The following is a 15,686-nucleotide window of genomic DNA, read 5'->3' as shown; positions in this document are numbered from 1 at the left end:
ACGTAGAACCCTAGAAAAAAATTGGGAGACTTGTGGACATTAAGCTATTTCTCTTCCTTGATCTCCTAGTGAGAGTGTTAGTGAGGAATCTTCGATGGAGGTGTTGATACCCTGGTAATGGATATGTATGCACAGCTGCTGGAAGAGCCTATTGCAAACATGAAGTTTGAGGTGTTGTCTATCAAGATATTACAAGGATTCAATGTCTCACCAGTTGACTTGACTTAGCTCACAATCCTATTCCAAAATATTCTTCTTTAGCAAAATAAATGTTCTGTTTACCATACACAATTTTCAGTTTTAGAAACACATTATTTATTGATATTATTTCCATTTTGAACTGGACCCAATTTTCAATAGCGTAATTTTTATCTTTCCAGAGATTGGACAAACTCCTGGATTTAGGATTTACCACAATTTTTTTATTAAGGTAAGCAGGGATTTTAAAAGGGCCCAAACCCTTGAACAAAGCAATGGGAAAAGGATTTCGACCCTCAATTGGATTTTGTAAAGACGTAGCCGTCTAAGATTTTTAAGTGTTTACTGAACCAAAAAAGTGCCTTTAATGGTATAAATTGATAATAAAATGGGTCTATGCCTTCATGGTATTCATGATAAACCTAGGATACAAGACCTTAGAAATGTCTAAAATACACTTGATATTGGTTTTGCAGGTGCACTTGGACTTGGACATCTTACACCTTTTAATATTCATTTATGACTTTCTTTTGCATCTTCATTATATCCGAAAGTTTCAATTGATTGAACCTATTAGACTGCAAAGATTGGTTTTAATTTGGATGCTTCCTTAGCTATGCGTTGAACCACAGGAGTACTGTCATCCTCTTTATCCTTTGCATATCTATCATTGCTTCGTTTTTCAACACTGGCTTCGTCTGTCTCCATTCTTCTCTCTATTTCAATTTGGTTATTTTGTTTCCATCTTCTATTAATGAGCCCTCTTCATGATAAATATTTGTATTGGGAATTACAGAGATGGATATTCATTTGCTTACTTGTTTCACTTTCCTCCATGATTCCTTTGTACGATTCCAATATTTTAGTTCCTAAATTTTCATTTGAAAGTAAAGTTAGTTAAATGAGGTGATAAAATTGCATATGCAGATGTATGTATATATATATGTATGTGTACATATATGTATGTATGTATATGTTATGGTGGGATGAAGACCGAATCAGCAAGAGTAAGGATTTTCCCACCAAAAGGATTGTTATTTCATACCAAATCCATACAGTACTATTCCAACCCTAGACTAGGTTGAAGATAATCAATTTATTGGTCACAACTCCTTGACCTTACAACTTCATCCTTCCATGTTCGATCAAAATAATGATCTGACTTACACTTCCACATTGCAAGAAAAATTTAAGCTTCTTATTACATATTAGCACTTTGTGTTGTAAGGCAACGTTCCTCAAACACGCTTACGAGTCATGTGAAATGGCATAAAAAGTGATCAAGAACCTCCTCGGGATGTTGGAGAAGTTCTAGGACAGGCATTTCTGTCACCACAATATTTTGTAACTCCAAATGTCTCCAAATCCTTGTATTTTCATGTGTTCATCATGGCACTTCTTTTAGGACAATATACTAACCTTCTTATAAATAACATGTAATGGCAAAAGGCCTCACTGCTCACTGTTAGACAGTAAATACTATGAAAATTCAGAATGAAGAATACATTGATTGTATGATTCTCATTGTATGGGGATTAGGGAAGGTGTTAATTGTTTCTTGGTTGTCTTGATAGTTATCTTATGGGTTTGAATCATAACCATTTCTCCTTGTGAAGAGTTGACCACGAATCAGCATGTTAACTGTTGTTGCAAACAAAAATAGTGAATCAACATTCTTGAAAAAAAATGTGACACAGGCCTAGTTATGGTGTGCATGTCTGTTTGAAGGTTGGTATGCATTCATGAGATGTTGAAGATTCTCTTGGAAGGATGAAATAGATGAGAGACGAAGTTTATGAGACACATACCTATTTTTTTTCGGGTGGTGGGTTAATTCCTTTACCCCTTAGTCTCTTCTCTTTTGCATCTTCAATGATTTCATTCCACTCAAACTATGGCACCATAGGAGGACGCTTGTACTTTAGGTTGAGCTTTAGACCCCTTCTGTGCTGGTCTCTCATAGTCTTTAGATGTTTGCAAGAATTTTTCAGAAGTTGGGCTCTGTTCAAAATATTTTGACCAAAGAATTCCTCCATAGTTTTTATGAGATGATCTTTCAATTCAAGGGCTTGGTTAGTCAAACTTTTAACAAAAAACAAAATTGTTACATAAAAAAATTAGTTCAAGGATGAACGGAAAAATATAGCAACCATAAAAAAATTAGTTCAGAGATAGCAATGGCATTGTTCTCATATATCATATCAATTGTATAACATAAGAACAATCATTTAAAAGTGGTACTGTAGACTATTTTTCTTACATCAATCATTATTAGTTTTAAGTGTTATTTGAGATTTTAAGGAAAGAAGTTTGTTGTAATTGAGTTTTGTAAGTTATTTGTACCTATTTCCCACATTTTAATAAAAGGAGACATTACATCAAGGGCATTATCAATGAGGAGCAACACAGATATCAAAGGCATATATAGAAAGTTTCAGAGGCATATTTTATGACAATGACAACAGAATCATATTAGAGGCAATGATAGAAAGTTTTAGACCGACTGTTATGTACAACACAAATATCATAATTATATCATCACAAGCTCATGGACATGGAATTGGTCTTTATATATACAGAGAGATCTTTTCTAAGTTTCTTATTACATTTTAGGACAACAGAAAAATTGTTCCAGTTGCATACATATTCCAGAATCCAAATAATAAAACAATAAAAATCACTCAACCCGTTCTAAGTGATAAGCCATAACCTAGTTCAATTGGTGTAGTTGCTGATTAGCTGGGTTGATTACAAATTCCTGTAGAACTGTCATCAGATTAGGCACTATAAAATGAACAATCAACTGTTCCCAGCTAGCATTAACTTGACTAGTCTATTTAGACCCATTAATTATTGTCACAAGCTTTTAAACATAACTATATAAGGAGTGAGTTAGGACGCATATTGGTGTAGTTGCTGATTAGCTGGGTTGATTACAAATTCCTATAGAACTATCATTAGATTAGGCACAATAAAATGAACAATCAATAGTTCCTAGCTAGCATTAACTTGACTGGTCTATTTAGACCCATTAATTATTGTCACAAGCTTTTAAACATAACTATATAAGGAGTGAGTTAGGATGTATATAGGTTAACCTTACTAACTGTAAACTACAACAAAAAGGTTGCACTAGGGTATGATGATTCGCCTAATTCAAAACCTAGGTTATAGAAAACCACTTGATTCGCCCGAGTGGGTGTATGATGGTGAAGCGCTGTATTAGGTGAGTAAAGCTCACAAGTGGTTATAGGAATATAGCTACATCAAAAGAATTAGAAACCAAACTACATATTCATTAGAGTGAGTAGTTCAAGGGTCTTGATCCCGTATATATGGGTATGTAGGCAGCTTGGTAGGCGGAGTATGCCTCCAGTGTACAGATGCCTTGAACATAGTTAGGTAGCACTTAACCATGTATGTATGTATGTATTTATTTATTTATTTGTATTTGTATTTATTCCACTTGGAACGAGTACCATTTAATTCATTTGTAATGAACTCGATTTCATCCCTCTCTACATCCTTGACCACCAAAATCTTTGCCTTGGACAGATAATGCAGTGAAAGATTAGTGATGGCATCTTGTAGAATATTCTTTTGGATCAATAGCACATTGCATCTAGTGGCTTTGATCTTCTTTATCATACCCAAAATATAATTCCTCTCTTTCAAAATCCTATCCATCATTGTATAATCAGAGGACCATAATGTTTTGCTCAATGTCCGTCTTGGGAGGTGAAATCTCGAACTATATTATGCCAATCTTTGCATTCTCAATCTTAGTGGTGCCTCCAGCCATATGGCTTGCCTTCTTATCAAACAATAAACCCTTAACCATCTTTGTATCATCAACAATCCCACCCAATTTTTGCAAAACTTTGATGTCCCTCAAATTGACAATGTCAGGCTTCACAGGGTCGACGACATTCAGGACGACATCAACAAGAAGCGGGGCCAATAAGGTAGAGTACTGGCTGACAACCTTTATTTATTTGTAATTTATTGTATTTATTTATTTGTATTTATGTATTTATTTATTTATTTGTATTTGTATTTATTTATTTATTTTGTAATGAATTTTTGGCAAGTGGTCAACAACAATGAATTTTGTAATGAATTTAGGATGGCGTCAACATCAAGCAGGGCCAATAAGGTAGAATACTGGCTGACAACTTTATTGTTCAAAGAAGTGCTCGCACTTTTCACCAAAGAGTCATGGTCCGTCAATTCGATAGGAATAGCCATGGAAGTTAAAACCTCGACGACCTTCTCAGAGGCCTTGGGAAAGGCCTCCGACATAATGGTAGGATGAACACCCTTAGACAACAAATTCACACATTGTTTAAGAATCGCACCAGCGATCAAAACAACTATTGTCGTGCCATCACCAGCAACAATATCTTGAGATTTCAAAAGCTCTACAAGCATTTTAGCTCACCGGTGTTACCTGCAGGTGTTGCATTGTGGTCACCATTTTCAACTTCTTCCAAAACTTCTATACCGTTTGCTTCGCCTCTCAAAACCCTAGCAGCAAATCAGCAGATTGAATACCCTCCAATGAAACTTCGAGTGTTAGATCGAATCCCTCTCACTTGAACAAGTTTGTTCTTCTCTGTGCTGTCTGCTTTGCCTCTCAAAACCCTAGCAGCAAATCAGTAGATATCGAATACCCTCTAATGAAACTTCGAGTGTCGAATCGAATCCCTCTTGCTCGAACAAGTTTGTTCTTCCTTCTCTGTACTATTTGCTTTGCCTCTCAAAACCCTAGCAACAAATCAGCAGAGTGAATACCCTCTAATGAAACTTTGAGTGTCAAATCCAATCCCTCTCACTCGAACAAGTTCGTTCTTACTTCTCAAAATGCGTTGAAGGTGTATTGCGACCCAATAATTTTATTTTTTTGAAAACTCTACCTGTTGTCGCAATTTCGACGTCGTTTGCCATCAACAGTATAATAAGCCCGTCGAATCATCTATCGATGGCGTCGGTAGTTTGACGTGTTGAGCTAGTTGTTTGGCGCCAACGCGTGACATAGATTGGGCTGATTTTCTATGGATATTTCCGTCAATACATCAATGCCTATCAAATGCGTCAAACTTTCAATGACAGTTTAGTAACGAAGGATTTCAACGGGTAATTGTCAAAATTTAGATGAAAATGGCATCAAAAAATAGGTCCAAATTCACTAGTGTCAGATTTTCCATGGATTGCTTTGTATTAGCTAATATTTGTCGGCAACTTGCTGTTGTAACAAATAAGTTTCTACCTAAAGACAAATGGGATAGTTTGTTTTTTGTGAATCTTGGTAAACTTTCTTGCAAAAGTTCAGAAGATGCCATGAATATTGGGGGCAATTTGTGTGGTTGTGATTTCAAGTTTTATTAAGCGAAGAAGGGATTTGATGATAAATAATTCATTTTGGAGGTAGAAGATCGATTCACATCTTTTCCTCACCTGGAGGATTACTGGGATGACTATTTGAGTGAAAGAGAGGTTCAGAGAAGAGACAACTCTAGAATGTTATTATTACAAGTCTCTATTGTCTAGTTGAAATTGAACATTAAAGGAGTTCAAGAAGACAATTCAAAGGTTGTTGAACTTGGATACCTGAAATAGCAAGAAGCACCCGTACCTCCCATTGATTGGTTTGAACCAGAAGAAGATGACATAGTACAGAGGACTGGAAATTACATTGAAGGCACCAAAACGTGGCTGCAACATAAAAAGGAGGGCATGCCTTGGGTTCAATCTGAAGACATAGTCTAGGAAGTTCCTCCCTTCCCTAATGCTAACATTATCATTTCCACTAGTTCTGCACATGATAAGAGGTGTTCAAAAGCATTGGTCACTGAACTAGTTGAAATCCCACGTATTGTGTAGAGGACAAGGTCAAGGACCAAGTTGAAGAAACAAAATAAAATGGCAGCTCAGGGATAGGTTCAAGTAGCTCTTGATACTGAAAAGGAAGATAGCATAGGTTCAATGAACAAGGAAGATAGCTCAGGACTTTGACCCCACTTCACCAAACATCAAGAAGTTGTTGAACCAACTTCAGCGTTGCAAGGCCATAGTGATAGTTGTGGATGAATGGATGGATGGTGTAATTGAGAAAGGAAAAGAGTTCCTCCAGTAGTGCGCTAGAGTTTTTAATGATGTTGATGCTCTATTAAGCGTGGTTCAAACAAAACTCTCAGCCTGGGAAGTAGAAGAGAGCAAGTGGTCTGTTATTGTGACACAAATCTCAAATGCAGAGCAGTATGGTGTAGAAAAGTTCTTGACAAAGAATCCCCTTAAAGTAGCAGATGCCAGTGTGCTATACATAGACAAAATGACATAAGGGCAAGGTACAAGGGGAGGAATAAACTCAACTTAGACCTACCTATATTGCCCTACCTAGAGTTGCACACAGAAGCTATACACAAAATCAGATAACAATAGCGAACACAAGGCCAGATGCAACATATTCGTGGTGTACATATTTAACTTCGCATACAAAATAGCAACATGCCCAATTGTGAGGCCTTCTGGGTTGCAACCTTATATAAAATAAGAATGTACAATTCGGAGTCTCAGCTTGCATCTTCGATCTTCTACTCCTCTAAGAATGTTACTCTCCTAAATCCAACCAAGCTATTTTTATAGCTAGCTAAGCCACAAGTCGGCTAGTCCAGCATTTAGTTACAATATAAGTCTAGTCTTGGAATAGTAAACAAAAACCCAAGCAAAGGACAACATTATGTAACACACAAATAGAGATATTTCCATACGTGTGTTAGGAGTCGTCCCCCAACTTGGCAAGGCACCATAAAAGCATAGAAAGCTGCGCTAATCAAAACAATACGCCAGGTTAGATGAAAACATTAGGAAATAGAGACTGCAAAGAACAACACAAAACTCAAGAAATATGAAAGATTAGAACTTGTGCACTTAGGACAAGGATCTAAGATAAGTCCTCGACATGATGTTGATTGTGCACCAGAAGAGACCGAAAGAAGCAACGACTACTTCACGAACAAAACACAGGTACAAAAAACAAGAAATATTTTTGGTTGATGCAAGATTGCTCAAAGACCCAAGATGCTCCTTCATCAGACACTTGGGGTTAATAAAGAATTGATGTTCACATTAGGCATTCATGATATTCTGACCTGAATCATAAAGATCCAACTCAACCTATGTAATGCATGAAATGTCTTCAACTGACTTGTCTCACCATTGAACTAGGTATTCCACTTAGTCCTTTCCTCTGGTACTCTTGCATATTTTTCTATTCAAGGTCCTCTCAATGCTATATGTCTTCTTCTTAGGGTAATCCAAGTTAGTTTTCAGGTCATCATTTGATTCAAAATACTCAAAGATATCTGCAATGTTGAATATAGGTGAAATGTCCATGTCTTCAGGCAATTCAACTTCAAAAACGCATCCACTGTCAAATTTCCTCAAAATCTTACAAGGACCAAATTTCTTCATCTTTAGCTTTCTATAGGGACCAACTGGAAATTTGTTTTTCTTCAAATGAATCATAACCTTATCTCCCACATCAAAAGATATATGTCTCTTCTTTTTTTATTTTCTTTCTCTTTGTATCCCAAATTACCGTTCTCCAAATTCATTTTCACTTGCTCATGTAAACTCTTCATGAAATTTGTAAATTGCTCAGCTTCAACACTTCTTTTTGCCTCTAGGCTTAGATCCCTTAATTCAGTAGTTCCCTTAGGATTCATTCTAGTAACAATATCAAAAGGTGACTTTTTAGTGCTTGGGCCAAAATCAAATCCCAATTAGTAGGCTTATCTCCAACCAAACATCTCAATAAGCTACCCAAACTTCTATTCACAATTTCAGTTTGTCTAATTGTTTGCAGATGAAAATATAGAACTAAACTTTAACTTTGTATTTAGCCTCGTCCAAAGTGTCATCCAAAAATAACCAGTAAACTTAGTATCCCTATTTGAAATGATAGTCTTTGGCAAACCATGCAACCTTACCACTTCCTTAAAGATTAATTCAGCCACATGTACTGCATCAAATGTCTTCTTACAAGGTATGAAATTAGCCATCTTTGCAAATTTGTCAACTACTACCAAAATTGAATCATGACCTTTCTGAGTTCTAGGCAATCCAAGACCAAAATCCATACTGATATCTTCCCAAGGCTTATTAGGTACAGGCAATGGTGAATACAATCCCATAGTCTGACTAGTTTCTTTCGCTGTTTGACAAATTCTACAACTTCTAAACATCTTCTGTACATCCTTATAAATTTGCGGCCAAAATTATCTATATCTAAAATCAATCTTACTGTTCAATCAATCCCAAAATGTCCAGCAAGTCCACCAATATGTTTCTCCTTTATGATGTTCTTTCTCATAGGTCCCCTAGGTATGCACAACTGAATTCCCTTAAATAACATGTCTTGTGGATGAAATAATTAGTCCACTTATCTTTGGCCAACTGTTCTCTACAAGCTTTCCAAGGTTCTGCAAAATCAGAACCAATTTCATACAAATGCTTCAAGTCATTCAAACCAAGTACCTCAATTCTCGTTTCTGTCAACAAATTCCTTCGTTTACTCAAAGCATCAACAACCTTGTTTAATTGTCCACTCTTATGTTTCAACAAAAAAGAAAAGTATTGCAAATACTCAATCCACTTCATGTGTCTTTGATTCAATTTATTCTGACTTTCCAAATACTGCAAAACTTTATGGCCAGTATACACTACAAAATCTCTAGCTATCAAATAATGTCTCCATTTCTTCAAAGCTTGAACAATAGCATAGAATTCTTGATAAGATAAGATAAGATAAATTAATGTCCAACAAGAAATCACAAGGATTTATGGGACTAGTGATAATAAACTAAATATTTTCTCTTAGCATCATTCAATTTCTCAATTAAGAAAGCTATAGGTCTTCCTTCTTGACTCAAAATAGCTCTTGTAGCACTTCCACTAGAATCACATCCAACTTGAAACACTGTACTGAAATCAGGCAAAGCAAACATAGGGAATTCTACAATCTTTTGTTCAAGTGTTTCAAAACTCTTTTTTGCTGCATGTGTCCACTTGAAATTCCTTTTATCTCCTCTCATAGTCTCAGTCATAACATTACAAATAGAACTGAAATTTCTGATGAACTTCCTATAAAAACTTGTCGATCCATGAAGTGATCTTACCTCGCCAATATTCTCAGGTGTAGGTCAATCAAGAATAGCATTTACCTTATCAGGATCCATCTTCAAACCATTAGCTGAAATGACGAAACCAAGATACACAATTTTTCCTTCATAAATGAACATTTCTTCGGGTGAATCAACAATTTCTCCTCCTTCAATTTCTACAATATTTGTTTGATATGCTCAACATGCTCTTCTTTAGTTTTACTGAATATCAAAATGTCATCAATATATACAATTACCAATTTACCCAAAAATCTCTTCAAAACCTTATTCATCAGCCTCATAAAAGTACTAGGTGCATTAGCTAGACCAAAAGGCATAAGTAACCACTCATACAAACCGTTTGTAGTTTTACAAGAAATTTTCCATTCATCTCCTCTAATTCTGATCTGCTGATAGCCACTTTTCAAATCAATCTTTATAAAATACTTCGCTCCACTCAAACTGTCCATTATGTCATCCATCCTAGGAAAAGGGAATCAATATTTCAATGTTATCTTGTTTATAGCTCTAGAACAATGCACTTTCTCCATTCTGCATTCTTCTTAAGTGCTAACATAGCAGGTGTTGTAATAACCCCAACCAGTTATAACTTCAATAAACACCAAATTCTTTTATAATTTAGTTTTTTGACATTTCGTCAAACACTTTGCAAGCAAGCTCTGATATCACTATAATGGGCCCTGCTGGCTCTCAAACAATTTGTGATGAAGAATTGATTTCTCTGTTTTTGATGTTTTTTAATTTTTAATAGAACAATATAACAGCAAAACAAAAGATATTGCAATAATAATTTGAACTCAAATATTTTGAAATTACATAGGGAATATACAGCTGAAAGTTCCAGATTTTAATATCAATTTAGATACTGAATATTTTCACAAAATATCAACAACTTAGTTGATAAAATATCTCCTATTATCTAAATCAACAATACTTAGAAAAATTAGAAGTTACAGTCCATGAACTTACATGTAGACATGTCTTGAAAACCTTCTGAAATGAAGACTAACAACAACAAAATAATTCTTTAACAAATAAATGCAATTGCAGATATGCTGCTCCCAAAGTGCATATAGAAAATAATGCCCACAACAGATGTAAATGGCACTCCACCAACTCCAAATTAACCAACAAACAATTTGATTTAACAATTCCAACGAATCCCTTCACAAATTTGAGACCAACTTCTAGCAGCAAGAAAAATTAAAATTCTCCTTAGCAACAGTTAATACAATAGGAGAAATGACAAATTGTATACCTCAACACAATTTGCCAAACAATCTCAAAATTGAATCTACAATACTTCAGCTATAGATCTAAAACCCTTATACTTCAGCGAGGGCACAAAATTTCAGAACTTCAAAAGTGTCACAAAGACAACAAAGAAAGTCAAGATAATCAAATAATTGGATGCTTGGGCTCATATTTGTAATCTCCAAATGACCCAAAGTTTTCCAAATGTAACTTCACTTAAGAACCTTCCTCAACACAATATTAAAATATAACAAAGTGTCATATGGTATAATTATTAATTACTTTTGGCTCCCAAAAATGACCTTTTCCACCATAACTTAATATTTTGACACTTAAGGCCACTGTTTCTTATGCTCTCAATTCAAAACTTTTCATCCCAGTTCCAACAAGCTTATGATACTGAGGTGACCAACATTAAACACCAACAAAAATAACAACCTCAACGTATTTAGATGAAGAATAATAATAATTCATCTGTCTTTCGAAAACAACTGAAGAAGCATCAAAATCAAAATCTGACAACACTAAAGTGATCTTGATGATGAAAGATGATGAATGAACCTAACGTGGTGACTTACTATAAATAGACGCTCCCTCCAAGATTCTTGGAGCCCAAACCAGAAGCCCAAAATAAAAATTGAGAGCATTACCCAACTCCTCTAACTCAACTGAGCTCATCAGAACCAATGGTTGGACTTACTATAAATAGTAAGTCCCTCAAATGGAGAAAAAACACACCATAGGCTGCTGAAAAGCCTATAACCTCACAACTGAGACCCTCAAATCCCACTGTCAACTCTCGAGGGTCATGATGGTGAACTAACCCAAGCAAATTGCAAGAACCAGCTAAAAATGGGGACATTAATTGCTTTTCCCCAAGCAATCTCGGAGAAAAATGAACATCACAATCCACCTGGATCCCAAAGGTAGAATTGCGTACTATCCCTGATGTGTACAAGCAACTCCTATAGCACCAACAAATAATGAACATCAACATTGAAATCATTTGAAAACTGACCTGAGGCACTGATGAAGACAACAACCCATTGGAACTCAACGCAACTGAGATACCAATTTTGTCAACACCTGTGTCCCCATCAAACTGATACTCACACCCAACTGCACTGTAGAGATGGTAACAACCATAGGTACCTAAAACACTACCACCAACTCCAACCTCTGCCAAATTATCTTGGGTGTGTAGGTACTGCAAGGGGTCTAATTTGCAGCTATCAATCCCATTTGCAAAAGATGGTGCTAACCCATCCCATAGCAGATGGTATGAAATTGGAGCCAACCCACACCGACGCGAAACCAAATCCTCTATTTGTGGGTCAAAATAAAAGTAACGAGCACTCATAGTGTAATGTTGATAAAAACTCCCAATCTCTGTTAAGGGCTCATCAGTATAAATCTGTGAATTAGAAGGTGGCTCCAATCTCTAATTTTGAATTATTGGTCGGGTAGGATCCTAAGCAATCCTCTCAGCAAACCCAACTATGAAATCCTTGTGGGGAAGCATAGTAGACAAAGTCTCTACAATCTTTCCCACCAACCTCCGAATGACACGAGTGCCTCGGATGAGAGTACCCTCAGACACTTTGTATGAATCCTCCCGCACATCCGAACTCTCCAAAAGATACTCCATGAAAGACTCTACCAAGCCAATTGCAAGAACTTGCTAAAAATGTGGACATTACAGGTGCTTGCACAAGGACTCAAACTTTCTCCAATCAGACCCTTCTTAAGAAACTCTTGAACTTGTCTATTCAATTCAGTGTTTTCATTAGGTGTCAATCAATGCAGTGTTTTATTAGGCAAACTAGCTCCAGGTATCAAATCCATACAATGACTTATGCTTTTTATAGGAGGCAAACCATCAGGTACATTATTAGAAATAATTTCATGAAACTTCGCTAACAAGGATTCAGTCTTAGCTGTAGGTTCTAACTCATCTTGTTTCTCAGTCTTTCTAGAATTCAAAGCAAAACAAACATTGTATTGTTTTACCTCTTTAACAAATTGATTACCTTCAATCAAGCATACTTTACAGTGATACAATGATTTTCATCAAGTTTTTCTACCAAATGCAACAATATGTTTCTTTCCATCAACCCAAATAGCATACTGATTCTATCTACCATCATGCAAACCTTGTCTATCATATTGCCAAGGTCTACCCAAAAGAATATGACAACAATCCTTTGGCATAATATCACACAAGACTTTATCATGATAATTCCCAATTTTGAATATAACAAGACATTGATCACTTACAAGTAATTTAATCTGTTTCTGGATCCAAGCAACATGATAAGGCTTAGGATGTCTCAATCTCTACAACTACAATTTGTTAACCAGCTTCTTAGATGCCAAATTATCAAAATTTCCACTATCAATGATTACTTTGCAACATTATCCAACAATCTTACATATGGTTTTGAAAAAACTTCTTAAAGCAGGTTTGCCATCAATTTCTTCATTCCACAAGATCCTTCTCAACATCAGGTTCTCACCCTTTTTAGGTTCATTAGGTGTTTCAACAACTTCTTCACAAGCCAAAGTGCTTCTCCTATTTCCTCCAATCTTCTTTCCAGAGTTAGTACATTCAAAGGCTCTATGCTCTTCTCTACATTTATAAAAAGTACCTTTAAACCAAGATCTTCCATTTCTTTTTCCAGTAATACTATTTCTAGAGCAACCAGTATAGTTACCTCTAGTATAATTACCTCATCTACCAGTAGGTTTTTCCTTCCATTCTGACTTTACTTTATCTTGCATTGCACTGTCATATCTCTACCTTCTCTATAGGTTTTGTCTCTGTTTCTTTGGTCATGTCTCTTTGCAAATCTTTCTTCAACCTTTCGAGAATACTGATATGCTTCTTCTACATTTTCCATTTGAACATAGTTGATCTCATCTAGAATTGATGTCCTCAAACCATTCAGATATCCAATTTTTAAGATTCATCATCACATGTCCAGATTTGATATCCAACTTGTAGAATTATGTAGTATACTCTTTCACACTTATGTCCTTTTGCCTTAAATTCTGCAATTTTTTGAATAAATTAACTTGTTAATCTGCAAGGAGAACTTTCTTCGTCATTTTTCCAATCATTTTCCCTGTGTTGTAAATAGTTTTTGCTTTTGTTTTTGCCTTAGGTGAATAGCCCTTGGAATTATGCTCTACTCGAGCTAACTTACATCCAAATTAGAGTTGTCTAGCTCAAGTTATAAGGGGAAAAGTGGGATTCTTCAAGTCAATTGTGTATTTAATTAAAAATCTCATATAAGTGGACTTCTTATTGGCAATTGCACGATATAAAGTTATATTTAATATTTAAAGTGGATTTTGTCATCCATTTTAAAATTTTCAACTCATTCTAAGTTGATTTGACCATAGTTTTTTATGATTTATGAATATAGTCTTTTTCAAGACAAATTTGCATGTTACTTTATTAAAAACTATAGTTAGATATTAAATATAAATACATGAGACAACTGAAGTGCATAAAAGTGGGATTGTTATTACATATTACATACATGCACATGCAAAATCCTTCATGGAAATCCACTTCCAATAAATTATAAGTCCCAACATTAAATGAAGTGGACTTTTTATATGTAATAACAGGTTTTAATGTGTTAAGTAAGTTTTTAATATGTATTTACATATTTTAAATTTATTTAATTAATATAAGTGGGGAAGTCTAACCCATTTACATATATTGTTGCATGTATAAGTTTATTTTAGTTATATAAGTTTATTGTTCCATTCTGACTTTACTTTATCTTGCATTGCACTATCAAAATGCCACCTCCATAAGTTTTGCCTCAGTTTCTTTGATCATGTCTCTTCGCTGATCTTTCTTCAACCTTCAGAGCATACTGATATGCTTCTTCTACACTTTCCATTTTAACATAGTTGATCTCATTTAGAATCGATGTACTCAAACCATTCAGGTATCTAGTCATTTTTTCAGCTTAATCATCCACATGTCCAGATCTGATGTCCAACTTGTAGAATTATTCAGTATATTCTTCCAGTCTCATGTACTTTTGCCTCAAATTTTGCATTTTCCTAAGTAAGTTAACATGGTAATCTGCAAGGAGAACTTTCTTCATTTTTTCAATCATTTTTTGTGTTGTAAAAAAAAATTCTTTTGGTTTTGCCGTAGGTGAATAGCCCTTGGAATTATGCTCTATACAAGCTAACTTACGTCCAAATTAGAGTTGTTTAGCTCAAGTTATAAGGAGAAAATGTGGAGGTTTTCAAGTCAACTGCATATTTAATTAAAAACCTCATAAAAGTGGGCTTTTTATTGGTAATTGCACAATATAAAGTTATATTTAATATTTAAAGTGGATTTTGCAGTCCATTTTAAAATTTCAACTCATTCTGAGTTGATTTAACCATAGTTTTTTATATTTTATGAAAATAGCCTTTTTGAAGACTATTTTTCATGTTACTTTATTAAAAACTATAGTTAGATATTAAGTTTAAATACATGAGACAACTTAAGTGCATAAAAGTGCGATTTTTATTACGTATTGCATACATCCATATGCAAAATACTTCATGAAAATCCACTCCCAATATATTATAAGTCCCAACATTAAATTAAGTGGACTTTTTATATGCAATAATAAGTTATTAATATGTATTTACATATTTTAAATTTATTTAATTAATGTAAGTGTGGAAATCTAACCCATTTACATATATTGTTGCATGTATAAGTTTATTTTAATTATATTAATGCATTTAAATGGAGTTTTTCTAACCCATTATATATACATCTTTTAAAATTACGTCTTAATGGACTTTTTAAATCAAATAGCATATTTTTATAACATGTAAATGCATATCTAAAGTGAGTTTTCATTTAACTTAGATAGAAGTGGCTATTTTGGACCTAATTGCATGTGTATGTAATATTTAATAACCCATTTCACTTAGGCTAAGCCAAAGTGACATTTTTTGGCCCCACTACATGTATTTTAAAATATAAAACCCCACCAAGCTAAAGTTGCGATTTTTAGATGT

The 15,686-nt window shown here is 34.7% G+C and overlaps 1 protein-coding gene across 15 annotated transcripts in view; it reads left to right on the top strand.

The window, feature by feature from the left end:
• LOC149554454 (putative LRR receptor-like serine/threonine-protein kinase At1g07650) overlaps nt 1-15,686 on the top strand; it is a 283,858-nt gene that overhangs the window by 232,632 nt on the left and 35,540 nt on the right. The window lies entirely within an intron of this gene.

Source organism: Cupressus sempervirens, chromosome 5 (genome assembly GCF_028749045.1).
Source record: "Cupressus sempervirens isolate cs-2001-9-10 chromosome 5, ASM2874904v1, whole genome shotgun sequence".
Taxonomy (NCBI): Eukaryota; Viridiplantae; Streptophyta; class Pinopsida; order Cupressales; family Cupressaceae; genus Cupressus; species Cupressus sempervirens.
Note: the sequence above shows the minus strand (reverse complement) of the source record. Positions and strands in the feature narration are given on the sequence as shown.